The 26,843-nt window shown below is 38.2% G+C and overlaps 1 long non-coding RNA gene across 1 annotated transcript in view; it reads right to left on the minus strand.

Moving 5' to 3' along the window:
* Window positions 1-209: 209 nt before the first annotated feature.
* The window catches only part of LOC101424081 (uncharacterized), a 57,676-nt gene continuing 31,042 nt past the window's right edge, over window positions 210-26,843 (minus strand). Inside the window, exons 3-7 of the long non-coding RNA XR_011647457.1 lie at window positions 17,633-18,799; window positions 5,489-5,662; window positions 4,058-4,293; window positions 1,071-1,157; window positions 210-470 (exon numbers count right to left, since the gene is read on the minus strand). This is a non-coding gene — a long non-coding RNA (uncharacterized lncRNA). The remainder of the gene's footprint in view (window positions 471-1,070; window positions 1,158-4,057; window positions 4,294-5,488; window positions 5,663-17,632; window positions 18,800-26,843) is intronic.

A 26,843-nucleotide genomic window follows, 5' to 3' on the forward strand; every position in this document is an offset into this window, starting at 1 on the left:
AGCGCCCCAGATGATTCCAATGTAGAGCCACATCTGAGATGTAGTGATAGAGTTGTCCCATATTCCAGTGCAGATAGTAAGGAGTGCCTTGTGGTAAGGGGCACATAACCTGACAAAAAGCAGAAATGTATTTGGGGACTCTATTTACCTGGAAACTAAAGAATTTGGACAAAGTTTATTTTTCCTAAAGTATAATTTGTGAAGCCCCATTTCTGTGACATATTAGTAAGTGTTACATGTAAGAAAAACAAGGTTCCATTGTCAAAGACATTTAACAGGTGTTTTCTGTTATTGCTGTTTTTTATTGTTTTAATCTTATGCCTTTTTCAGAGTCTTTAAATTTCTACATGCATCAAAATATCCAAAGGTAGTTTAGTGTACAGTGCTTTCTGAATTTATTTCACTCTATGCAGGATTTTTTTTCTTTTTCTCTTTACATTTCATAGAACTGGTGTTTTATGGAACACATTCTGGGAAAGAAAAAAAAAACAAATTTGGTTAATGAAACCAACCACAACTTATTGGGGTCTATTTAGTATATGAGTTGTTTTAAATATATTATGGTGTTTGATTTATTTGATCTCTACGGCAATATTTGGATTAGATTTTAGCATACCCATTTTATGGATGAGAAAATTGAAGATCTAGTGGTGAGATAACCTGCTCAAGTTCACACAATAACTGACAAAGCTGGAATTCAAATCAGGTCTTGCAATTCTCGGTCCAATAGCATCTCTCTGCATTAACAGCTTCTATTATATAAATGTTCCCAATGAAGTCGTTTGCCACTCTAGGGTCAGGCTAACTGGCAATTATCTTCCTCCAACAATCCTGGCCACTGCCTGCCTAGTACGATGTGTTCTTTTAGGCAGTTCAATGTTAGGGTTAAATTTTCCTATTATAAAGTCCCTGGATTCTGCTTCTCTGATGAAATGCACTTCATGTCCACCATTGCCCCTAAGGAACCGACTATTCACGCCCTGTGTGGAGTGAGTTGCTGTACAGTGCGTCGAGGGAACCCAGGCTCAGGCACTCACAAAATTTCAGCCAACGACCACGTTGTGACTTACATAGCACAAAGAGTTCAGAGGGGCAGGGAAGAGGTCCCGTGTGGCTGGTCTCTGGGGAAGCCAGTTGTTGGGGTCAGGGTCGCCACGCTGCAGAATGGAAACAGATGGAAACATCCGAACACGATAGAAAAGGCAGGGGGTGCAGTCAGGGAGAGCTGGAAGAGGGCCTCTAGGGGGGTCCCCTCCTACCCCAGAACCCTGACCTCATAGGACTTCATTTCTTTTCCTGCCTCTCAGAGATCCTAAGGTCTTGGGAGCATCTTCAAACTAACAAGTTCTGGTGACCATGCTTCAGTGTTTTTTCTCTTTTAAGGATTGAATGGCCATGCAGGGTACTGAGGGAATCTGCATGAAAACTTAATATAATATTTCCTGCCTCGCTGAGTGAATGTTGGGCAGAGAGATGACTCTGCCTAAAGTGTAAAACATCACAGAACCGGATTGGCTCCCCTGCATTTGCACATGGCCGTTTATCAGCTCTCCACATAAACAGGTAGGCAGATGAAGCCAGTTATGTGAAAAGGTGTCAGCGTCCTGTTAGCATCTGAATCTGTCATAGAAAACTTGGCAAGCAGCATGGCTGAGCCCCCAGATCCTCTCCTGGTCAGAACAAGTAAGTGATGCTGCCTGCAAACCACAGCTTCATTTTCTGGTATCGCAAGACAATCAGCTATGACCACGAGTGGCTTTGTCAGATAACTACACCTGACACCGATAATGCCAAGTATTAAACACTTTCAACATTCTGATATTGAAAACCCTCAGTATACACCAAATACATTGTGAAGCTGCTCTCGTTTATTAAGGATGATCCAAGTTCCAGGTAGAGTAACAATTATGGGGCCAAAAATAAGGAAAAGGAGTAGGACATGATGTGAAGACACAAGGGTATTTCCTTGGTAGAGTACATATTTTCGTTCATGGTCCTGATTGTTACAGGCCCATCCTGACCAGTCAGAGAGCTTTGTAGCTCCTCTTTGGTTCTTGGCTGTGTCCCAGGTAGGTGAGGGTGGTGGGTAAGCAACTCTGAGATAAACAAAGTGGTTCTGTAAATATGCTGCCATTCATTCCACCAACATTCTCCTAGCACCAATCATATGCATGGCACTCCTTCCTTCGCTGATGATACTAAGTTAAACAAAACAAATTGCATTTGCTTTTAGCAGGAGAGATATAGCTGATGAAATCATGGATAGAGGCATATACAGAGGGCAGCGGGGACATCAGAACTCAATCTACATCCAAATAGTCATATGTTTAGGCAATTTCCAGGTATTTCTTTAGGGACAGAATGGCCTGTTGCAAGTGGAATCAAATTAAGAGGGGTCCACAGGATCCTCTGATATCCTCCTACTTAAATTAGTGCAGCTTCTTCTAACACAGAAGAAACTAGCATCATTTCTATTCACTTTTATGCTCACCAGTCTTCTTAATACAGCTTCTGGGATTAAATATTTCCCAATAGACAATGCAGGTGTCACTTCTAAGAAACGTGCACACTCTGTTAACACGAAAGGTGGCAGCCAATTCTGGAACGATAATTGGAGCTTTTCTTCTCCCTTCCAGTTGCATGATTTCTCTTTCTCTTCAGTGACTTCCTTAACTTTTTAAATGAATAAAAGGGCTCAGCCTCAAGCTGTGGCAATGATATTTGCTTAATCCCTCTAGCCATCTCTAAAGCAGGTGTAATATGCTCTATCAATTCATCAGTAGGGCATGTGTGTGTGTGCCTTCACACGTGTGCACATGGGCATAATATAGATAATACTTCTAGTGAAGTCTGCTGAAAGCACGTTTGTGTTTATTTGGAGATTTAAACAATATAGAACAAAGCCATATCTTTCAAATCTAAAATCACTCTCAGAGCTGGTTATCCTCATTGTCCATTTGCAAATGAATGTCATCGCGGGTCTTTAATTTTGATTCTACGTGCTTAAGAAAGTGTACTATGCACAACTCTAGAATTTGCACTTAGCCAAATTCAAATTCTATGTTGTGTTAACTCATTTGTTTTTCATTAAGTTCTTTATTAACAGCCAAATCCCTTGATTACTACACTTCTATGAACTTTCTTGTTAATCTTACTTACAAGTCACATAATGCCGGAATACATTTCTGTGAAATGTTGTCGAGATAAAAGAGCTGACAGTGACAGTAATTAACTTCTAAATAAATATTAAAATAAGAGGGCATTGTAAATACCCTCGGTGCAATGGAGACAGGTTTAAATCCTTGGGATGCTGGGCAGCCAGCCTGCCACCATTTGTGTTGAGGGCAGCTTTGCCACTGATTTTGGAAGACGTTTTCTATGTAATATTTAGCCTTTCCTTTTAGTCCTCAATTTTAGCTAAAACATCTAATTTATAGCTTTCTTTTCACACATTTGGATTTGGCCTCTCCACCATATGTTCTCCTGTCCAATTCTCCACAGCTACTTGCATATATAATTTCTTGCTAGGTCAGGGCCAAATTCAATGCTTTCCTCTTCTCACTTCCCACCCCACTGTGGTGGATCCTTGCACAAGGCCAGCAGGAGACATGACTGGCGGACCACATGTTTGGGTTGGATTGAGGTACATTTGCTCACAGATGTTCCTTTCAAATCCAACAAACACACACAGGGGAGTGCCGTGTGATTGAGGACGGTCGTGTGCAGAAATCACACTAGCATCAGTTGGCTGGTTGCAAATACTAGCTCTGACCTTGCTTAAAAGGGTGACTTTGGGCAGGTTACTTACCATCTTGGAGTCTTCATTCCTCATATGAGAATGTGGAAAAAACAGTTCTCTGTTGTCAATGTTGCAATTGTCAAATGACCTAACAACTCCAGTGCCTCACACCTCACCCAGGGCTCAACGACAGCGCCAACATTGGCAGCTATTACAGCTTCTCTTAGGAGAGCAGATGGTGGAGCTCTAAGCTGTGACACTTTGGGAAAGCTTCCGGAAAGAGGTAGATGAAGAACAGCTTCAATAACCTAGATTTACCTGGCTATTTTGACTCGTATCTCCATGGTAACAGCAGTAAGAGTGAAGAGGCTGAAGCTGGGTTCTAGAGGGCGTCTCGTCCTTCAGTTCCTCAGACTGCAATGTTCTCTTGCCTCCCTGACTCTCCTGCACAACCTGCACTCATCTCCAGGGGGAAAGGTGTGGCTAGCGGGTGCCTGTTCTTAGTTTTGCTACCCATGTGGCAGCGGGTGGCTCCAGAGGGTAAATACCAGAATCTGGATCAAAGAGGGGATCAACACCAAAAATACTCTTTCTAGACAAGTCAAGTACAAGAAGATTGAGCAAATACAGAGTCAAAGGTGAAGACCTAAAAGGTGGTTAAAATATGGAAGATGAGCTCAAGATGGAACAGGGAAGGTGGAATAAATAATAACCTAGATCTGTGTGGAAATGGCTGCCTGGAATTACAGTGTGATTTTCCCAGCTTCCTGTGTGTGGGTTGCTGTGGGTAAATGAAGAGTATCTAAAGGGTTAGAGCATGCTTGGTCACCCTGCCCCTTTGAATTTCTCTGTCCCCACAGGTCAGGGGGTGTAAGAATAATCTGCTTTTAGTGCCTAACCCGTTAAAACTGTGTGTGTGTGTGTGTGTGTGCATGTGCGCATTTTTGGTAGTTGTCTTAATTAAAAGATTGTGATGCTAAAATTCAGGCAAATAGAATTGGAAGAGGTTATAGGGAAAAAGTTTTATCACCCAAACCGGGAAGAGCTAGAGCCCATAAACACAGAGGTTGAGCACATTCCATGCAGGGAGAACGGACAGCACATTGCCCAGGAGAACCTCAGTCTTGTTATGACCTTAGCCAGGCTTCAGCCTTGTCATTGTCATTCTGCACTATATGCAGTAGCTTTCAAAGGGTAGTCCTGAACCACAGAATCAATATCACATGAGAATTTGTTAGGAATGGGAATTGGGGGGCCTCACCACAAGTCTACTGAATCAGAATTTCTGGGGATGGGGCCCAGCACGCTATTTTAACAAACCTTAAGGGTGATTCTGATGCACACTTGAAGTAAGGAGCATAGGGAAATTTACGCTGATATCCTCGTATTTTCACAGCATCTAAGCATCACCATGCTTTCTTAAATGTGGAATTGAGGAGCTCTTAAGAGACAGAGCAGATAAAAACGGCTCTTGTCATGTTTTTCCTAGACTTTGATGTTCCTCCTCTGTGTCTAGATCCCCACAATGTGCCTGGGGGTCAAGGTTCAGAATCGAATGAATGCCATGGAAAACCTGTTCTCAGGTTTTGGAGAACAGCTTATTCCTTTCCTTGGAGAGGATAATGGCACCAATCTATCAAAGTGCTATGTGAGTAACTAGAGCCTGGGACTGCAGGTTGCAAAGGGGGAAGCTCTCTTCTTTACTCTAACCTTGAAGAGAGCTATCAGGGAACTATTTCCAAAGCTTACCTTGGTAGATGTAGCCAGCAGTGGTACTGACGTTGATATCTCCCTATTCAGAACACAATTCTATATTCTCATTAATTAGCTTTAGGTCAATTCTAGTTTTACTTCAGGGACTGAAATGGCATGACCATCAGGTTTTCGTAAAGTTAAAATTTAGAGTTTGAACCCTCTTTGTATCTAGAAAGAAAAAAAAGAATCATTTAGACATGCAGTTAATGGAGCTTGGGAGATTGTGCTGGGAGAATGAAAGCAAGTAAGTGGAGTTGCCCCACCCACCTGGCTGTGACTTCTTCACTCTAATATGCCTCTCTGGTCTTGAACACAGCAAGTTCTTCCAGAAGGAAGTCAGAGGCAGTTTCAGTTTCATACCTCTTGCTGTCCTTGCCTGGATTTATTTCTCCATCTTTTTTTCTAATCTTGTTTCTCTAAATTCAAATGGTTCCCAGTCCTTACCTGCAATTTTTATGTGCAACCATTTATAATTTTTCATTTTCCTCCCAACATTTTTCTTTTCTTTGTGTCATAATCCCCTCTATTTCACTCACTGCTCTTTTCTTTAATCATGTTTATAATTTATTGTGTAAATTTTCTCCTTGCAATAACCTTACCCATGAAGCGTCATTTCTGTGATGATACTGAGGGCAACCATTCAGGAAATAGTATTTCTGATTCTTTGTGAAGCCCTCAATTATTCATATATGATGTTGATTAATTTGTAATCAGCACTTTTAAAAATGGCATTCCATCTACAGCCTGGAAAGATGCAATTTTTAGACCATTTTGCACTCACATGCATTCTTAAAATAAAGAATTAAATGTGCTTAATGTCAAATGATGGAGGTTCCTTTTCAGTGAAGTAGAAGTTTTATTTTCAGGTTCTTTATAATTCTACTCATTTTTCATGGTCTGCTCACTTCATCCTTCAATATCTCAAATAACCTTGTATAATACATGTGGTAAAATAGTCCATTGTATTCTGTATAGAGAATTCGAATTCCTCCTTTCAGCAAGTACTTGTTTAGTACCTGCTGAGAGGTCATGGGCTGTAGGGCGAAGATTATTAGACAGGAAATAAGGGGATAAAGGTTCTTTTCTGTCTGCTCTCCCTCACGTGCTGTGTGAACTTGATGAGTAACTGACGTGTCTGGATCTCCGTTTCTTTCCTGAAATATTATCTGTCAACCCACTTTTCAAGGGGCTCAGAAAGCGTGATGCATAGGAGAGGGTGTTCTAAATTGTTACTCTTTTACACCTAGCCTTCTACCAGACCTTACCCTTACCACTTGGAGATAATGAACCATCTCACAGTTGACAATGAATTCATTGTTTCATCCCAAAGCCTTCCTGTGTGGGCTCCTGATTTCAGTACACAGCACCACTGCCACCACCCAAACCCAGATGTAGTCCTTGAGTCTTCAGTCTCCCTCCACAATCCTACAGACTCTGCTACTTAACGTTGTCTCTAATCTCACCCTTCTTTTTCATTCTGGCTATAATTGCTTTAGCCCTGGCTGAAAGCTTCTGCTGCTTAGATAACTGAAATAGCCTCTTCATCCTTGTTCCCACCTCCAGCCCCCGCATAACTTCAATCCACATTTTTTCCCACGAAGTGGACAGGGGGCAGAATGATTCTTTTATGATGCAAATAAGATCCATTTATTTCTTTTTAAATCCTTCTTTGGATTCTACATGCCTTTAAGAAATAGTCTAACACATTAAAATGTCTTATTCTGCTCTTCTTGCCCTGACCTGTTAATCACACAGCATTCTTTTAGGGTCTCCCCATATGCCATGCTTTCCTCATCAGAAGGAATCCCTCTTTCTTATTTACCTTTCCAAATCCTACTCATTTCAGTTTAAACATTTCTCTCCATGGGAAGCATCCCTGAATCACCTCCGCTTGGTTGGAGCCCATTGCCTAGTGCCCTCACAGCATGCTGTGTTTTCCACCATAGTTCTTACTACTGATTATAATTGCTTGTTTAAACATCTCTCTCCTGGACTGTAAGCCCCATGACAGTAGAGATAATGCAGATTGTGTTCATCATTTTTTCTCTAGGGCCTAGCGCATTCCCTAATAAACACATGTTGGACAAATAGATTGTTATAACGATCCAAATGAAAGTGAGACATGGTTTATGGCTTCAAGTAGCTTAAGATAATTAAGCAATCATAAATCACTGTGATGCAATAGGCAGTCAAGGTAGGGAGTAATGGTAATAGTGCTCTACTACTGCTACTATTATTACTACTACTAGAGAATAACCTTGGAATAGAGCATGTTCCATTCTACCTGATTTACTAAGCCCTTCATATATGAGCTCATTCAATCCCCACAACAACTCTATTAGGGGTTATTATTATTGGAGAAATAAGAGATAATATTATTTTAATCCTCATGTTAGACTAAGCAAGGTTATTTGACACTTCACAGTCACTCACCTGATACATGAGAGCCCAAATTCAAATTCTGAGTAAGCTGACTCTAGGGTTCATGTTCTTATCCTCTGGTACATACTGATGCCCTCAACAAATGGCTTATGTATATTAATTGGAGACAGAAGATGGAAAAGGAAGTAAGAAGTAATGAAGGAAAGAAGAGAAGGTGGGAGAAAGGAGACAGGAGAAGCAAGAATGGGTCTAATGTGCACCTAGAAGATGGGACTAAGAGATACTTTGGTCCTGTGAAGGGAATGGCATGCACAAGAGGAGAGGGGCAAGGGAACCTTAGCAATAAGGAATGAACAGTTAATCTTATTCTGGCCTAGACTCTCCTTTGAATTCCAAACACTTAAACCAAATAATCACCTGTATTCTGCACTTGAATGTTACAGGTGTGCATGTCTCAGCACGTCCAAAACTAAACTCCTGATTTTCCCCTGACCTCAGATCTCTCCTATCCTACATTCCATCCATCAGGAAAAATTCCTGGCTTTATCATCACAATATACCTATGTCACTGCTACTTTTGACACTGTAATGTTACCTTACTGATCTGACCCGCCATCACCACTTCCCTAAATGGGGAGAGCCTCCTCAAAGGGATTTCTAGCACATGGCCAGAAGGGACTCCTGTAAAAAGTCATATTTTTCACTCTTTGTTGAAAACCTGGCTGCAATCCCTACTCAACATTCTTATAATAACCTATAATATCTTACTTGACTTGAGACCCATTACTCAATTACTCCTTTTGCCATGCCCTTGCCTACACTTACTCTGCTATAGCCACATTGGACTCCTTCTTGTCTTTCAAACACATTAAGCAGTATAGAGAATTCTGTTAGTGAAGTCTGTTGGGGCAACGGAGAATGCGCCGGGGCCTTGGAGAGCCTCACCTGGGTAAGGGGAAGGATCATCTCGGGGCAGAGCAAGGCTGCAGCTGATCCTGCTTTGGGCTGGCAGTGGCACAGTATATTCACTGGGTGCATTGGTGGGAACATCCCACCCACCCCCAGCCCTGGTGCTGAGTCCCTCACTGTCGGGGATTGTAAGCCCTTGGTCTGCCTCCCTCGGAATGGGTTAGCACAGTTGGTCTGTGGGAAGGGGAAATGGAATTCCTTACTATGGCTGGGCTCCTGTATTTCTATTTTTTAGTGGGCCACACAAAGCATGTAGCTGGCAGTGATGTGAGTGTCACTGGTGATTCCTAATTGTGTGTACATCTGATCCTTGCATAAAATAAGTACTCAATACATTTTGTGAAATTAAAGTAGAGCAGAGGCAGGCCACAACCCCAATTCACTTCAGATCTCCTGAGCCATAACTGTGGCTCGTAAAGGAAGAGGGGATCTTTGATGTAGATACAAGATTTTAATTTTAAACTCGATTGAATTGACTTTTAACAAATCTAAATGACTAGGTATACGGAATTTGTCCAAAATATTATTAGGGAATATATTTGCCACATGGAAGAGATTTCCATAGCACAGTTGGGGACAGCTATTAGAGGAAAGTAAGATGGTTTATGTCTGTACCTCCTTTATCGTTTTAATGAACTAGCTAAAAGGGTGATCCCCAAGGTGCATGTGCTACCCAGGCAGAAGGCAAAACTGGAGACAAAATAATTTGGAATTAGAATCTGAGAGGAAGGCCACAGAATGAGCAAGATGGGCAAACTATAAAAAAGAGTTAGAAAGGTAGTGGAGAAGCTAAGAGAAGAAAGCTACGGTAGAGATTTCTAAGCAAAGGAGATAACTTGCATACCTGAGTGTGGAAACCCTGTCGACACAAATTCTAATATTTTCAAAATAGAAGGCATTAAACTTTTAGTTTGGAAGTTTAGAGCACTAATTTTGACCTAAAATTGGGGAAAGCACCCATGATCCACCTTTTTTCCAGTAAGCTTTTACTTTGCTCAAGGACTAAATGTATTGGAATGCTGAAATTATGCTGAAGGAACAAATGATTTTGTCATCCTGGGCAAAGTTGTCTTCTGCATTTGGGAAATTTGGCTGTCTGTGGTCTATAGTAGGGGAAGGAAAGATGGCAGTAAGAAAAAGCAGCAGGTAAAGTATCAAATCCTGGGTTGGTAGGCTAGGCCCTTGCATCTCATCCTGTATATTATATGACTTTGTTTTGTTTCATATAAAGTATAATGTTAACTTGTGCTTAACCTTGTGTTCTCATCCCAGAAGCTCTTTATGGATACACTATTATCTTCACTGGCTCCCCAGCTTAATTAATTGAGATGGGCAGGTTGATGCTCTAATCCCTAGGGTCCTTATACTTTACTCTGAATTTACCAGCATCTACTGTTGTAAGCATGAACGCGTCCTCCAGACTACTCCATTCCACTTGGCCGCTGAAGTGGAATAGGTCTATGCCCAGACTCTCCAAGAGGCAACAGGAGACATAGCACTGGAATCAAAGTAATCTTTATATGCCAAGATAGCCACTTTAGCTAAAGAGGCCATGGAACATCCTAGACAATAGAGAGTACCCTATGGCAGCTAATACATAAGAAAGAGCAGTACCTTTTGCCATAAGCTCAAGGGAGCATGATCATTGTAGAACCAAGAAAGAAAGCTCCTATCCTAAGGGTACTATGGGTTGGTATGTAAATGAGTCAGAAACACAAGAAACCCCCACCCTCAGGACAGACACCAGTGAGGCACAGTGCCATGGAATTCTGAGACTAAAACAATTCGATCTCAAAAATCAAAATTTTTGCGCACTCTTTGAGCTCTTCAAAATAAAGATCCCCAAAATAGCCTCATTGCTTAAACATTGCTTAAACTCTCAAGAGCTTCTCTTACATTATAGTTTATATAGTTTACAGTTATATTTTAGAAAACCTAGCATTTTTTTCTCACTTAAGGTAAAATATTTATTTGCATAATAAACATCTTACCTTAATTGAGACATTTATCTCACTTAAGAGAAAAAGCCATTGAAAATGCGGAGGAAAATTCTCAATAAAAATATCAATATAATGAGAAAATCAAAATAAGAATAAACTTTGTACCACAAAGCTATCACACAAATTAAAGTAAGTAAAAAACTTGGATATTTCTCTAAGAAATATTGAAAAAGGTTTGTTTAGTCTATGATTGATTCAAAAATAATTCTTAATGACAAACATCTCAGTGGAAAATTGGATGAAATTTCAAACAAACCAGTCTGATCTTGATGCAAATCGTAAGAGGATTTTTTGGCTTTGACAGGGTGTTTTTTAAAATAGCCTAAAATAGAAAATGCATATGAAAAACCCAAACTTAAAAAAAGAACAAGAAAGCTATCTAAGTCCTGCCGGATGCCAAAACATATCATAATCTATAACTATTTCTGAGCAGTATTAGTATGGTAGTAGATAAACACAGAACTGGGACAGGACAATTCAAAAACAGATTCATACATGTGGATATTTACACAATTATATAGGTGAAGTTGCAAAGCATTGAGAAAATGTTCAATGTTCAATAAGCAATGTTGGGAGATTGGATTATTATTTTTTTTTGCAACAAGTTAAAATAGGTCCCTAAGATATGTCATGTATAAAATTGAAATTCAAATAAAATAAATGTTTAAATGAGTAAATACATGCATATCACATACACTCACAGGTAGTTTTATATTCTTAGGCAATCTGAGAAGGATTAAAATGCAAATAACTGGTACAGAGAAAATATTTGCAACCATATCATAATCAAGGGAATACTGGCCAAAACTTGCAAAGAGTTTCTACAAATATTTGAGAAAACAAAATAAAACAAACCAACAAACCCTAGAAAAATTGGCAAAAAATAGTCACATGAAATATACAGAATAAAAAAATGACAGAAATCTTCAATAGTTGTAGCAAAAATGAGAAGATAATGGCACTGTCATAAAATAGTGGTAGGAGTATAAATTGAAGAGGACAATTTGACAGCATCAGCTAAGATTTTCATTGTGCGTATCCTTTCCCCAAGAACTCCATTTCTTAATACATTTATCCAAGGTGATATTCAGAGACTTGCAAATTCCCCCTCTCCCCCAGAAAAACCAAAAAAAAAACCCAAAAAAATGTTTTTGGAGTTTCATTGCAGTATTGTTTGTAATAATAAAATATATATAAAAAACAAAACAAAACAAAACTTAAGTGTCTACCAGTAGGAGAATGGCAAAATCATACTGGAAAAACTTTGATAATGTAAAAAAGTGGAACTGAGTTATTGTGGATATAAAAATAGTCATATATAAAATGTGAAAAGTGAGAGTAATATATGTGTAGAATGAGTCTTATGCAGGTTTATCAAATAGTTAATAATGAGTACCTTAATTCCAGCAAAGTATTAAGGAAAATGCAGTTAAATATATTTTCTTTTTATGATTCATATTTTCAAAAATATGTATTACTAAGTTAGTGTTTTAGAAACATAATTGGACAAAAAACCTGACCCAGTCCCCCTAAAAAACTGTAAGAGGTCTTTTACATAAGTAAAGCTCAGTAAAAGTGTATAAAATACATTTAAATTTATTGAGAAATAAAGATCTAATTAAAACAAATACAGAATGCAATTTTTTTCTAAAAGGTCAACAACTTAATTTAGACTACTCAATCCATGTCCATTGCATGTCATTTAAATTGTTATAATATTCCTAGAAATGAATTTAGTAATATTTAACTAGTGATTTAATTTATTTCTGTCCTTGGGCCCTGTAATTCTGCTATAGAAAAGTATTCTAAATAATGATCATAAGTACCAATGAAAATTGTACACAAAGAATATATATATATACATACATATATATATATATTCTTTTGAAAAAAGGCTCAGAAGTTCTCTTTCATGAGATTGTTGAGGCTATAGGGAACTTAGTTTTCTCATATTGAGATGATCATTTGTAAACTGACCAGTTTTCTGAAGAGAAATTAAGACAAAATATATTAATCTCTTTAAAGGTACACAAATGTTATAACTTAGCAATACCATCTCTCGGATTTTTCTCTAAAATATAATTGTCAAAATTCTTTATGATCTGTGTATATATAAATCATGGTTCCAAATTTTATTCAGAATCAGAAGTCAGCACACCTTTTCTGTAAAGTGGCAGTGAATATTTTAGGCTTTACAGGCCATAAATTCTCTGTCACAACTACTGAAGCAAGAGAGCAGCTATGGATAATACACAAAAAATCAGGGTGGCTATGTTTCAGTAAACCTTTACTTACAAAAAATAGGCCGCAATAGATTTGACCTGTGGACTGTCGTTTCCTCACTCCTGTTCTAAATATTTGCGATGTAGCCTGTATGCTCTTCCTCTATAACCTCCTCTTGCTATGTTTAATCTCCTGAAATATTTATCCTAATCCAGTAGTTTGAAAATTATTTTGGGTAATGTGCAGTATTCGGAAAAATTGTTCTGCCTTTCTTCTGCTTATTTCCTACTCCTACTCTACTCGAAGATGCATTTGGGGAAGTTTATAGGATGTCTTGACTATGGTGAAAGTGTCTTCCAGTCACATTCCCTTTGGTCCAGGTGTCAGATTAAGAATACTTGATGGTACATTTGTGCATTTAAAAATGTTAGCTTATAAGGAAGGAAAAATATGGTGAGATTCTAATAATCCAATGTTGGATCTAGTAGCCTACATTTGCAATGGAATGGCAAGTAACATTTTTAATAATATCTGCTCTGTTTCCATTGGTACCACCAACATTTACTTCTAATTAGGGGTGTTTCCTATTGCTCAGGTTTCGTTCTCTCCTAGTGTCGGCGTCACTAGGCTGACTCACTGCCATGGCTATCCTATCTATGAAGACATGTTCAAGGCTCAGTATTTACTATGGCAGCTCTTGTGTGCTTCAGACCTTGTCACTACGTGTTTGCAATTCTAGCAATTCCATTTGAAATCCCATCTCCTTGACCAACTTGCTCAAAACCAAAGCTATCATCTTTCCATCAAGAGTGACATCTCTTTGTTCTTTTTCTATTTCTTTCTATAATAAGCTATTTTCTCCATTTCCAATATTTTTTTTTTATCTTTCTATTGTCTTTTTTAAAAAGATACACAGGTCACACGAAATGTTACATTAAAAATGTAAGAGGTTCCCATTACCCCACTCGCCCCCCTCCCCACTCCTCCCACATCAACAACATCTTTCATCAGTGAGGCACATTCATTGCATTTGGTGAATACATTTTGGAGCACTGCTACACTGCATGGATTATAGTTTGCATTGTAGTTTACATTTTCCCCCAGTACATTCAGTGGGTTATGGCAGGAGATATAATGCCCTGCATCTGTCCCTGCAATATCATTCAGGACAACTTTAAGTGCTGAAATTGCCCCCATATCACACCTCTTCTTCCCTCTCCCTGCCCTCAGCAACTACTGTGACCACTGTCTTCACATCACTGATATAGTTCCTTCCATCACTAGAGTCACAATAATTCTATAGTAGAATACCAGTAAGTCCACTCTAACCCATATTTTGTTCCTTCATACTGAGGACCCTGGGATGGCAGTGTCCACTCCACCTCTATATTGAGAGGGGGCTTAGATACCACATGGCTGATGGATAGGATTCTCCTGCTTGTAGTTGTAGACTCTCTTGTTTCCCTGGTGTGGTGATTGACCATTCTCACCTCCCTGTCAGCTGACATGGGTAAGTCCAACGAACCGGAGAGTAGGTGTTACAACTCTGCTGAAGCACAGGGCCCAGCTGGTACATGGACAGTCCAGAGATTCAAGTCTCCTGAGTATACACCAAGCCCAGTGCCAACCACAAGTTCAGTAAAAGTGACAGAAGAGGTATGTGTAGAGAGGTCACAACTGAGTCCAACTCCATCACACTCAAGAGCACACATTCCAAAGTGAGGCCCACTGGCAAGGCAATGAACTCCAGAGCCATCCACCATGACCATAGGACCTGGGTGCCTCCATAACCCTCAGGAGCACCTCTAGCTGGGGGTGAATCTACTTTGGCTGTCTCTGAGATCTTGCTGAGACGTGCATAAGCGCAACCCTTTGTTGACCTCCCAACTTACTTTGAAGTCTCTTAGCCATATAAACTCATTTGTCTTTACTATTTCCCCCTTTTTGACTTGTCCTCTCTTTTAACTCCAATTTCTATATCTGTTCTGCAGATGCTCTTCCTGTGTACCCAAAGCCAACTCCCCTGCCTTATTCTTGCCGATAGAATCCTGCTTCCCTCTCACCCCTATACCATGGTATCAGATGTCAGCCTCTCATGTCCCAAGGCCAATCTTGATAAATATAAATTAATAACAGTAATTCCATTTTCCTTTGCCCATGATTGGTTAGGATTGGGCATGCAATGATATTCTGGCCACTGAGTTCTTAGAGGATATGCTCTGAACAATCTTCTAGGAAAGTGCTCCTCTTTCTTAAAAAGTAGCACAAGGGGGTATAGTCTTTGGGTGGGGAGGGGACTTTATATACCATTGGGTTGAGGATGAGATGCTCATGGACATTATAGTCATATGGAGATCATAAAGGAAAAGCCTGAGGACAAAAGCCAACTGGCTGAGGATGATGAAAGCAAAAATGGAAACAGCCTGGGTCCTGGGGAATCACACTGGGCTTCTGAATCAGCCAAGTCTCTGGCCTTCTACGTCTTTTGGATTTGAGTTTTTTTTCTATTCATTGAATGGCAACATTTTGAGTATGTAGAAGACTGTGACATTTGTGGGAGACAATTATATACACAAAAAATTAGTTCATGCCTTGACTCTGCCACTTATTGGGAAAACTAATTTCTATAAATTTCTATATCTACTGATTAGGAATATATTGTCCAAATATAAATAATGGAGAGAATGCATGTAAAATAACTAGGAATCACAAAGCAAATCAACATTAAATTAACATTTTATCTTTTGAGTTTGAGGATTTATGGATTGAGCAAACTTATCACTGTCACTACTCTGATTTTGGACCTTATTCTATCACATTGTGTGGCATAGATGTAGATGTTATCTCTTCCTTACTTTTCTCTGCTGTCTAATTCCCCCAGTCACCAAATTAATATGCACAAAAATTTCTTTTTTAAGGAAGATATAGTTTGTAAGATTAAAGACATAGAGAAATTTAATCAATTAACAGACTCGATTTAATTTGTAAATGCTGAACTCTGTGTCCTATAGACAGAGGCAAAACACATTTTTCCATTGCCTTTGGAATATTTACGAATAACAGTGAAATTCTATTTAAAAAAATGAATATTTGAATAAGCCATGAACAATAAACACGTTACACACATTAGAATACTAATAGTAATTATTTATTAGCAGATAGCCAATTATTAAGTCCCTAGGAAATGGGGAAAAAAGCATTCTGCTAAATAACTATTTCATGAAAGTACAAATCGAACTGTGATTAAAAGCCATTTATCAATAAGGTCTATGCAAATTTTTTTATTTCAAAGCCATGGCATGAGAGCAAAGGTTTAACTGGGAGAAATTTCAGAGCTTTGCATGCTTTTATTTTGAAAGCTTATAAAAACGTTAATTTTCAATAAAATTATAAAAGAGCAACGCAGCAAATACGACCAAACTAGAAGCAACGACTTTAAGAAAGACAGAATGGGCTAATACAATATGAGGAAGAAAGTCAGAGTATAAATGGTTTACTCAATAGCTGAAATTTTATGAAAAATGATACAACACATCAAATTCTGGCAAGCATCATCAGTGAAATAAGAGAGATAATACACTGTTTCCAGCATTATACGTGAGAGAGAAACTGTAACCATAGGTGCATAGACAACCTGATAATACATTAATTCCCAAGATTAAATATACTAGGGCAAAATACACCAAATGTAAAATATGGACTATAGTCAGTAGTAATATTTAGCAATGCCCTTGCATTGTTTTGTAAGATGTGTCTCACAACGATGCAAGGTGTTGGTGGTGGAGTGATGGGCGGGACCCCTGTACAAAGTTATACATGTTTATTTTGTCCGTTCACAACTTTCACTATATACTTATTGTTTATTTCTCTTCATGTATGAATGATATAATTCAATAAAAATAATAATTTAAAAAAAACTAGGGCAGGAGTTGTACATCTGGTTCAGATGTAGAAAATTGCAAGGCTGTGGCCTTCACCCTGATGAACCTGAGAAGCCTGAGAAGCTCAAATCTCATGGTTTTTGAATACTTCTAGGAGGACTGAGGGACAGTGAGGCACCTTTTAGAAGAAAGAAAAGACATCTGGAGCAGCCGAGTTCCTGCAGCGGCTTTGAGTGGACTCTGCAACGGCTGGCGTGGAGTGACCTGGTAGAAGTTGGCAAAGCCCAGACAGAGAGCAAGAACCCATCTCCTCCTCCACTCACTCCCCAGGGCTTCGCTGAGCCCATGGGAAGAATGCTAAAGTTGCAGGGGATGGGGAGTGGGTAGAAAAGTAGTGCTGACTCAGCTCCCCCTTCCCCAGAATAGCTGGGAGTTGGGTGTGAAGGGCAGGAGAGGAGTGCTGAGAGAAGCACATGAGAAGCCTAAGAGCACTTGAAGCTGCCAGCTAAAGAGGAGGGAGGCAAGGCAGGGAAGCTGAGAGAGAACCCAGCGGGTGGGTGAGATACTGACTGGACCAGAGGACTGAGCCTTCTGAAACTGTTGCGTATGTTGATCTGTGTGGTAGTTACATGGATGTACATTTAAGTAAATTCTCAAATGCAGAACATTTAAGACTTATGCACCTCACTGCATATACGTTTTTCCTCAGTTGAAAGCAACGTTTAGGAAGATGACTTGGTTGAGGCGTGCTAGGCAGAATGAAGGGGAAAAGCATTAGAATTCCCCAGATATTCCATGTTTTAGCTTCTTAAAATCAAAATAGCTTTTCCCAAAGATTAAGATTTTAAAAATCTTATCATATTATTATTAATAAAAGCAACATTTGGAAAATATGCCTGAATTAGACATTGTGCTATTGGTTGAATAAACTGGAGTACACGATTGCATTTGATAGTATAGATAGCTATATAAATATTCCTGTCATATTGCTTAATTAAAAAAAATCATTTACAAATCAAGAAGCACAGTATTTTGAAAAAAAAAAAAGTTGAAAACAACAGCCTAGAAAGATGGAAGGATGTGACATGAAAACCTAACAGTGATTATTGCCTTTCCTTCTTTGTTTCTATTATGTATCTTTGTTTCTGCACTAAATTTGTATTACTTGTGTAATTTAAAATGAATTATTTTCTAGCAACCAAACCCAAAACACTATGATACTTAAGATGTAGATCTCAAAGAATTTATTTATATTAACAGAAAAATCAATAAATTGTATGATTCAACACTAACCAATATATTAAACTATTATATTTCATGCTAATAGTTTGAGGAAGAAAGTATGCTTATATTGACATTCGTGCCTGAAAAAATCACTTGATAAAATGAGGACAGTGGCTAATTATTTGGGGAAAGGCAAAAAGGAATCTATCTACTTCTCATCATTCATCAAAATAAATCATGTTTTAAAAAGTTAAGACCATAAATAACAACACAAAATAAGAGCAAAAGTTATATAATCTTGTTAGGAGACGCTTTTCTAAGTATCAAATCAAATGTTGATACTCCAAAGAAATATATTGATATATTTGATTGCATAAATTTAAAAAGCTTCTCTACCCTGTAAAATGTAAAACTAAAGCACTAGGGAAAATATTTGCAATAATTGTAACAAAGGGAATATAATCTTATTCTATGAGACGTTATTACAAATAAATTAAACAATGGAATCACTTAAATCACACAAAGGGGTATAAATTAGCATTAACCATATGCAAATATTCAACATTTTTGGTAAGTAATGTAAAATCCCGGTGGTAACTACAGTGAGTTACATTGAGATGATCAACCTGTCAAAGATAAAGAAAAGATAATGATTATTTCTGGTGAAATTTTGGAAAATTGGACATCTCTTCTCAGATGGGCAAAACTGGGAAGTCTTTCTGGAGAGTGATTAGCATAGTATACAGAAAAATCCTTAATAATAAGCATATCTTTCGACCCAGTCATTCCATTGCTAAGAATTGATTTATCCGAGAGGTATTTTTGCACAAGTAAACATTCATGCAGATTTGTTTACTGTAGCATTTTTTAAAGACAGAAAACAAACTACTGAAAGAGTTGAGTAAACAGCTTTTGACATATACCAGTCAAATAATAACATGAAACTACTGAAAGTTACTTGCCATAAAACTTTGATATTTAATGATAGATAGATGGTTTAATCAAACAGAAAGCAGAACCTGTGGTTGGGTAGAACCTGGAGCCCACCTGCCCAGTCTGAATCCCATCTCTGTCTTTTATTAACTGTGTATTCTTTGGCAACTTACTTTTCTCAGTTTATTCATGTAGGAAATAATAGTACCAGTCCCGTAAAATTGGTCATAACAACATATTTCAATATAGCCCATAAATTAGTTCATAGATATAACGTGTGTAGAACAGAAGTTGTACTAAGTGCTGAAAAAAAGCTAGCTCGTATCAATACATATTTTAGATTTCACAGTAAAATATTACTTTCATCATAATATTCTTCCATAGCATGGACATAGGGGGAATCTAAATGTGTGGAGGTCAAGTTTCAGCACCTTTTCCTAACAGAAAATCTTCTATATTGTCAAGACTAAGCAGAAAATCCCTTGTACATGGACATTTCCTGGTGCCTTAAGTGTCATTCCTGCCAGGCATGTCAGCCCCTGGCAGTTCCTATCACTAGTGGATCATGCTCCTTCTTCTACTTATGTAGAGTCCATCCTGTTCTTCAGCACTCTTAACTCATGCTCTTTTATAAATCTTTCTTTCCCTTCTCCCGCCCATGAAAATTAAAAAAACAAATGTCTGACATGTAAATGCTGTATCATAGTCTCTGACCCTTACCAGCTGCATCCCGAGATAAATGATTATATGATTTCCCCAGAAAAAGCTTTCAGAGGGTGGAACCTCTCATGAAGTCTGGTAGCATCCAGAACAGATGCTTTATAGACAAATTTAGCCATGCATTTACAATAGCATCCAAAGCCCACTGATACTAAAACATGTACATGCTGACCTATGAAACTGGTGGTCCAAACTGTGGGAGCATCAGTTCCTTAATGAAGCCATCTCAAAAGGCTTCCCGACTCACTTTGATAAAGATGAAGGGCCCAGCACGTACAAAGTGGGGTTGAACTAGGAAACGTGTGAAATAACATGTCTTCCTGAGATTTATGTCTCACTATTATTGTTATCCCTACAGATTCCATAGCTTTCTTCATAAATTTAAGAACTTGTGCTCTCATTCCCATATAAAAGCCAAGGAAGAGAACATTTCAGAAATAGACACATGCAGTGTGTATTAGTTCCCAAATTGTCTAAGGGCTTATGGGTAGTCAGAGGTTGGTCTCCATTTAATCAAAGCAAGTTTTCTAATCCCCTAAAATAATTTGTTGTAATTGGGTGGTTGCAAGGAACCCAAGGACTTCAAAGTTCAGTAAAACCTGATCAACTCTCCAAAAAAAGTCCTTCAATGCCACTCAGAATAGCTGCAAATAACTTTCCCTTTATCTGAACCAGGTGACAATATCGAATCACATTATGTTCATGTGGAAAGTAATTGAAAGGCACCTCTTTACCTCTGAATTCGGAAGTTGGTCAAAAGACTAATATTTTCAAAAGCTATATCATTTTGAGAAAGTAAAGAAAATTGCATTTTTCTATCTTCCAAAAGAATCTAACAGTATCTTTTATTGTATTTTTAAGGTACCTTGGGTTGCTGTGCTCTGTTGAAAGAACAAATCAAGGAAATAATGTTGGCAGATGCAGTGCAGTAGATTTCAAACAGTAGATCTGAGTATTTTACTACCTGCTTTTAAAGTAAGGATTGAATTAAGAGAACAGTGTATATGAGTAAACACACTTGAAAGGAGAAGGAAGGTGATATAAAGCAGTATTCACATATGAGCAGTTGTCAGGGATCCATTCATCACTCAACCATCCATCTTCCCATTCATTTATTCATTAATCCGTTTCTTGATAAATGTTTTAGTGGCAACTTATATGCCAGGCAGTATCCCTGGTCCTCTTTTAGGTGTTTGGAAAGCAGCCATGAACAAGGCAGACATGGTTTCTGACCTCAGGGAGCATTCAAAAGAAGTAAAGGAAGAATGGAACTTGTGCTCTCATTCATTCATCAGAAACTAATGAGGAAACACCAGATGTCACTATCATGAAAATGCCTTCCAGGAATATGATAAGTTGTCTTAAGATACTGTACTTCTATTTGTGCTATAACTACTTGTACGCCTATTTTATCTCATGGAAGAATGTGAGCTGCTTCTATATGGGATTCATTTCAGTATCACCTTTCACCTGGCAGAATGCCCTGCACTGTATATTGCAAACACTTTCAATCCTGTAAAGACATTTTACTATTAAATTTGCTTTTTTACTGTAGGAGACCTTCAACAAAGTGGCACTTTTAATGCCAGACCATATTATTGTATGACTATCTCAAATTTATATAATTACTCCTGCTTTTACACCACTCAGATTGTCTCAGAATTCTTTGCACCCTGGCTTCCATACTTACCATTCTGTCTCCCCATTTCCAAAGTCTTCCCTTCGGAGTTTGCCTTCCTTTATTCCATTTGATACGTTCATGTTTCTCCTACATTGCTCTGATAATGTAGTTTGACTATGGAGGTTGTCCTAATTGTTTCATTACCTTTTCTTTGTTGTATTTGCTTGCTCCGTTCAATTCAATTCACTTCGATGCACTTTAATCCATTTCAATTAACATTTGAGAAGTTACTATATGGTGAGTTCAACTATCGCCATTATTTAGAAAACTCTAAAATTCAGCCCTCAGCTTTCTGATGGATCTAATTCACCATTGCTTATTGGCCATCGTCTCCCATTTGACCTAAAATTTCATTCTCAGCATATTTACAATTAAACATCATTTTAACCTGGAAATACCCCTCCTCTGCTCCACTTCTTACTTTGGTTAACGCAATGGACATTACTTAAGCCACTAGCATGTAAAGTTTTGGGTTGTATTTAAGACTTCCTCAAAAATCCCCTTAAATTCAAACTTAATTTTACTCCACATACAACTCACATCCAATCTCAAAATATTCTTATTACTTGTACAATTTCTCCCACTTCAAGCAAATTAGCCTGTAATACTGGATTACAAAAATAAGTCAACTCCAGTGACACCCATTTCCTACAGAAGCATGTGCAGATTCCTCACTTTGACGTGCAATATATTGGGGTACATTCCATCACTATTGTTTCCTTATTTATCACTGAAGCGATACATATGTTTCATACTCCAGTAAAAGTATAGGACTTCCTGAATTTCTTGCTTCTGACATTTTCTTCAACTATTCTCACTCTTGGTGTGCCTATCCCTGTCATTCCTCATGTGAAAATTCTTTTCACCTCTTAAATTCTAGTTCAAAATCACACCTGCTCACCTGCTTAATGGATATAGGCTATGGGGAAATATGTTTTAAAAAGGATCTTTGAAAACAGATGGATTTGAAATAAATCCTGTATCTATGACTTTGCATGCTTTGACCATTACCAAATTTTTTATATTGCAACATGGCTCTAAGGAAAATAAGCCATCTGTATCTTCAAAATGAAGTTAATACTAACCTTGTACTTTGAAATGAATAAAGTGGCTCTATAACATAGTTTGATTGAAGTAAGTGAGAAAATACACAAAAGATGCTGGGTTTCAACTGTACTGGAATTTAGGAAATTATTGGTTAAAAATCTACGAGGACCCAGATGAAATTAAATCATTCAAAACATGATTGTGGTACTGAAAGAGTTGGTCCATGTGGAAATAGTTTGTATCTTTCCATTCATCTTCACTATGACCTGATAAATTTGGAAACCTATAGGCTGTTAAAACTTTATATTTCTAACCCACAACTCCAGCATGAGAGATACTTTCTGGAGGATCCAGGGCCATGTCATTTCTGGAAAAGCTTCCTTTCATCCTCTCGCATGATCATTATCACATGCACTCACTCTGGAACTGCACTGCCATGTAAAAAATCGTGGCTCATGGCTGAGTTGGCCAGGTGGGGGTGGGGGCAGAGCCCTTGAATGAGGTAGTAGAATAATGCACTCCAATGGTTTTAGATTTTGACATACAGTATTAATTCTGGCAAATGACTAGCCACATATTCCTTAGGTTTCATTCCATAGATTAAAACTAACAAACATAATACAGATAGCAAGAACAGTGTCCAGCACGGTTACCTTAAGTAAAACAAAGTCTTGACACTGGAAATTTGGTAAACAGCTGAGCACATCCACTGACCCTCTAGTTAATGATCTTAGAAGTTGGACAGTTTAAAAACAACTGTACCCTTGAATATTAACCCTGATTAACTTCTTTCAGTGGAAGGACTGAATTTTTAAAAAAAGGGCCTAAGAAAATATATGACAATATAAAACTGCATGCAGATTCCAAAGAATAATCCAAATTTTAAAAATTAAAATTATTTACTCTAGGAAGCAGAAGAAATATTAGAAATCATGAATGTTGACTTCTTAATAAAATTAAAACATAAATACATACTTGAGTGTGCAAAATAAAGTAGCAAAATATATATTTAAGGAAGCTGGAGGTGTCCAGTTTACCCAGCTAATCTAAATTCAGATATTTTATTACATATACTTAATATACAATATAAATGTTATGCATTTTGTTCTACTTAATTAATATTTTATTAAAATTATTAAAATTTGTTATTTTTATTTTATTATCCACTTATCTTTCTATTTGTTGCCATAAAACTCAAATTTTCTCAATCTTGATCATAATAAGAGTTCTTATCTTTGGTATTTGGGCCAAAATTTTCTATGCTTTGATTCCCCTGAAATTTATCTCAACTACATTCTCTCTTCCAGGAGTTCCTAAAATTTCTGCTTTAAACTCTTTATTATTTTCTAGTGTTATAGAAACATTATTTTCTAGTGTATAAAAATGATTATTTCTTAATATTTCTGTCATTTCTTGTGGTAGGAAGAGATATAGAAAAATTTGCATCCTAGATACAATGCTCCGCCAGATATTAATTTTGTATATATGAAAATTATAAATGCTACTCTTAAAATATTTCAATTGTTAAAATTAAATTAAAAGTTAGTCTTTGCTTATGTGGAAAAAAAGCAGCTAAGTGAAACACCTCATTTTCAAATGATGATTAGTATAATGAGGCAGTTCTTTGCCATGACAAGAAGCTTGTTATAGGAAATCCATTTTGAGTTTCAAACTCTAAATTCTTTTATTTTCCAATATTTTGCTTTTTCTACTTTATGCTTCTCTCCAAAGAGGAACATGGTATTCTACAAGATTTGTAGGTACATATTAAATTTCTGTGGTTCTCTCCTATAGATATAATGTTCAATGTTTAATTTCAATATTAAATAACCATTGTCCTTTATAAACAGAGTCTCTCAATGGAGGGGACAATTATTGCAAAACATCAGTTCTAGCCAGTATTTCAAATCCATTTCAATCTTTGAGAAATACAGTGCTAAAATTATTTACAAAATTTTTGCCAAATTTGATAAATGCATAATTCATATTAAAACATTTGATGCACTGTAGCTAAATAAGCAAGATCTCTAGATTATGTTAGATGCCCTGCATCCTACTAGTAACAATACACATCAAGTATTATTGTCCAGTCTCATAGATACAAAGATAGCTAAGAGTAAGCACACTTTTGCCTTTAGCACATACCACAGGGTAGTTACTTACTTATATATATCGGCGTCCTTGCTTCGTTTATCTTTCATGATAATATGCCAAAGAGTGTCTGCTTCTACTAAACCCCATTCCCACCCTGCCCTCTGCTTGTATTGCAGGGGTTGGAAGGCTGGAAACTATATTCCTTGGACTGCCTTAATAGCTGGAGCCAGGCTAGGTCCCAGAAGGCGAACTAACAGATAAAGCGTGGAAAAATTTGGGCTTGCAAAAGCACCTGCTTCTCTAGCTTCTCTAGCCTTGGGGAGGTTGGGTCTTCCTCATTTGCTGATCTCTGAGTAACACCACCACTCCACCATCATTCCCTTTAACTCAGTTAACAATATGTGACTATGACCCTGTGTTAAACTTTCTTCTGTTTGAAAGTATTTGGGAGATCTCTATTCCTCACCAGGTCTGGCTGTTTACACATAAATACATGAACCATATTAGCTGAATGAGGCAGTGAACTTGAACTAAATTGTGAAACCCTCTTCCGTGAAATCTTGGCAGTACAGATGAATGCTTTCTCTTGTGTTCGTTTCACATGATCTGCTTGGGGAGCAGTTGGGCTACTTTGGAGTTGCTGTCAGCCCAGAGACCATGTGATCAAGGAGGCTGTCGGCTCATCTTTATTCTCCCAGCCTAATTAGCCCTCTGGCTGATTTCTGGGCCACACCAGCTCTTGAAGATTGTCTTTTGCCACTGCCTGGATGATGGGTCCCTCCATACCCTTAACAGCTGTGACCTTCCCATCATCCTTGAAGGGTGTGGCCAAAAGCCCTGTGCCCTTTGAGGCATACCTTCGCTCAAAGCAGGAGTGGTTTCAGATAAGACTTCATCTAGTGTGTCATGTTTTTTTAGGTTGGCCAGCAGAGCTACCAGTGAGGCCTGCTATTGCCAGAGCCATGGTACAGAGATGGCCATTGCTCCGAAGGCCCCTTGTTTTTATGCAGTGTCAGGAGACATGTGAGCTGCATCTTGTAGCTTAAGCCCTGCAGCTACTATGAAAGGAGTATACCACATTTCTTCCAATGAAGACAATTAACTGACTTGAAGAAAATAATGAGATAACATTCTGGAAAATACAGCCCCATCAATACTGTATTTGGAATTCCAGTGTCTTGGCGAGGCATTCCCTCTTTACATGCAGGTCTTGATTCCTAGCATTGGCAGGCATTTTGGATAAATTGTGCCTTGACACTTCAGCACTAGCCATGTCTGCAGGAGCATCTTTACGGATTTCAAAAAGAACTTACATTTAGAAAGAAAAGACAGCTGGGTCTTCACTCTTGGATTCACATTTAGAACCAGAATAAGTTTCTCTTTCCGTTGTCTATGGAAGGCACATTCTCCAAATCAATGGCTGGGTTTGCTAAATAAATTTCAAAGAATGGATTTTTTTCCTGACCTCATTTGAATGTCTAGACATTTGTGCATTATTGGATCTGAGCCATCTGAAACATCAGGCCAATGTTTTCCCAAACTAAATTTAACCTGTAGATTAAGAAAGCAATCAAGAATTGTAAAATCAGAGCTTCAGTGCTGGGCTTTTTCAGGGAGAAGTGAGAAGTGGAAGAACAGAAATGCTGAGACAAAGCGAGGCTGACAGAGAACACTCACTGGCCAATTCATTGTTGCTGATATTAGGGCAAGAGGCTTGGGAGGGTGGGGGTGTCAAGGAAAGTTAAAGTAATCCAGGAAATGGTTAATTATACCTTCTCAGATAACACACATTTACGTGGAAATATGTCCCATATTCTCAGGATGCTTACCAGTTGTCCTTGATTTGCAATTCAAGCGTGTTCGGGCTGTTTTAATCCATTAGACATTTTTGTTTAAAGCTCTATTAAAGAAGGATGATGTGACTCGATGGCCCATGGGGGGAGGCTGTAGCACCACAGCTGGAGCTGGAGAAAGGGCCTCCTTCCACCTTCGCTCCTTGTAAATTGTTGTTAGGGCAGCCAGTGGGAGCCAGCTTTTGAAGGGGTGAGGGTCCCAGCCTGTTGGAAACCTTCAAGAACTGCTTGCTGTTTTTAACAAGTATCTCTCTTAGTCATAGGGTGGGGAAGAGTTGGGGGGAAAAAACCCTGCTGTTTCCCTTCCAGCCCATGTTAAACATCTTATTTGGGCACATGATC

Source organism: Dasypus novemcinctus, chromosome 25 (assembly GCF_030445035.2).
Source record: "Dasypus novemcinctus isolate mDasNov1 chromosome 25, mDasNov1.1.hap2, whole genome shotgun sequence".
NCBI lineage: Eukaryota > Metazoa > Chordata > Mammalia > Cingulata > Dasypodidae > Dasypus > Dasypus novemcinctus.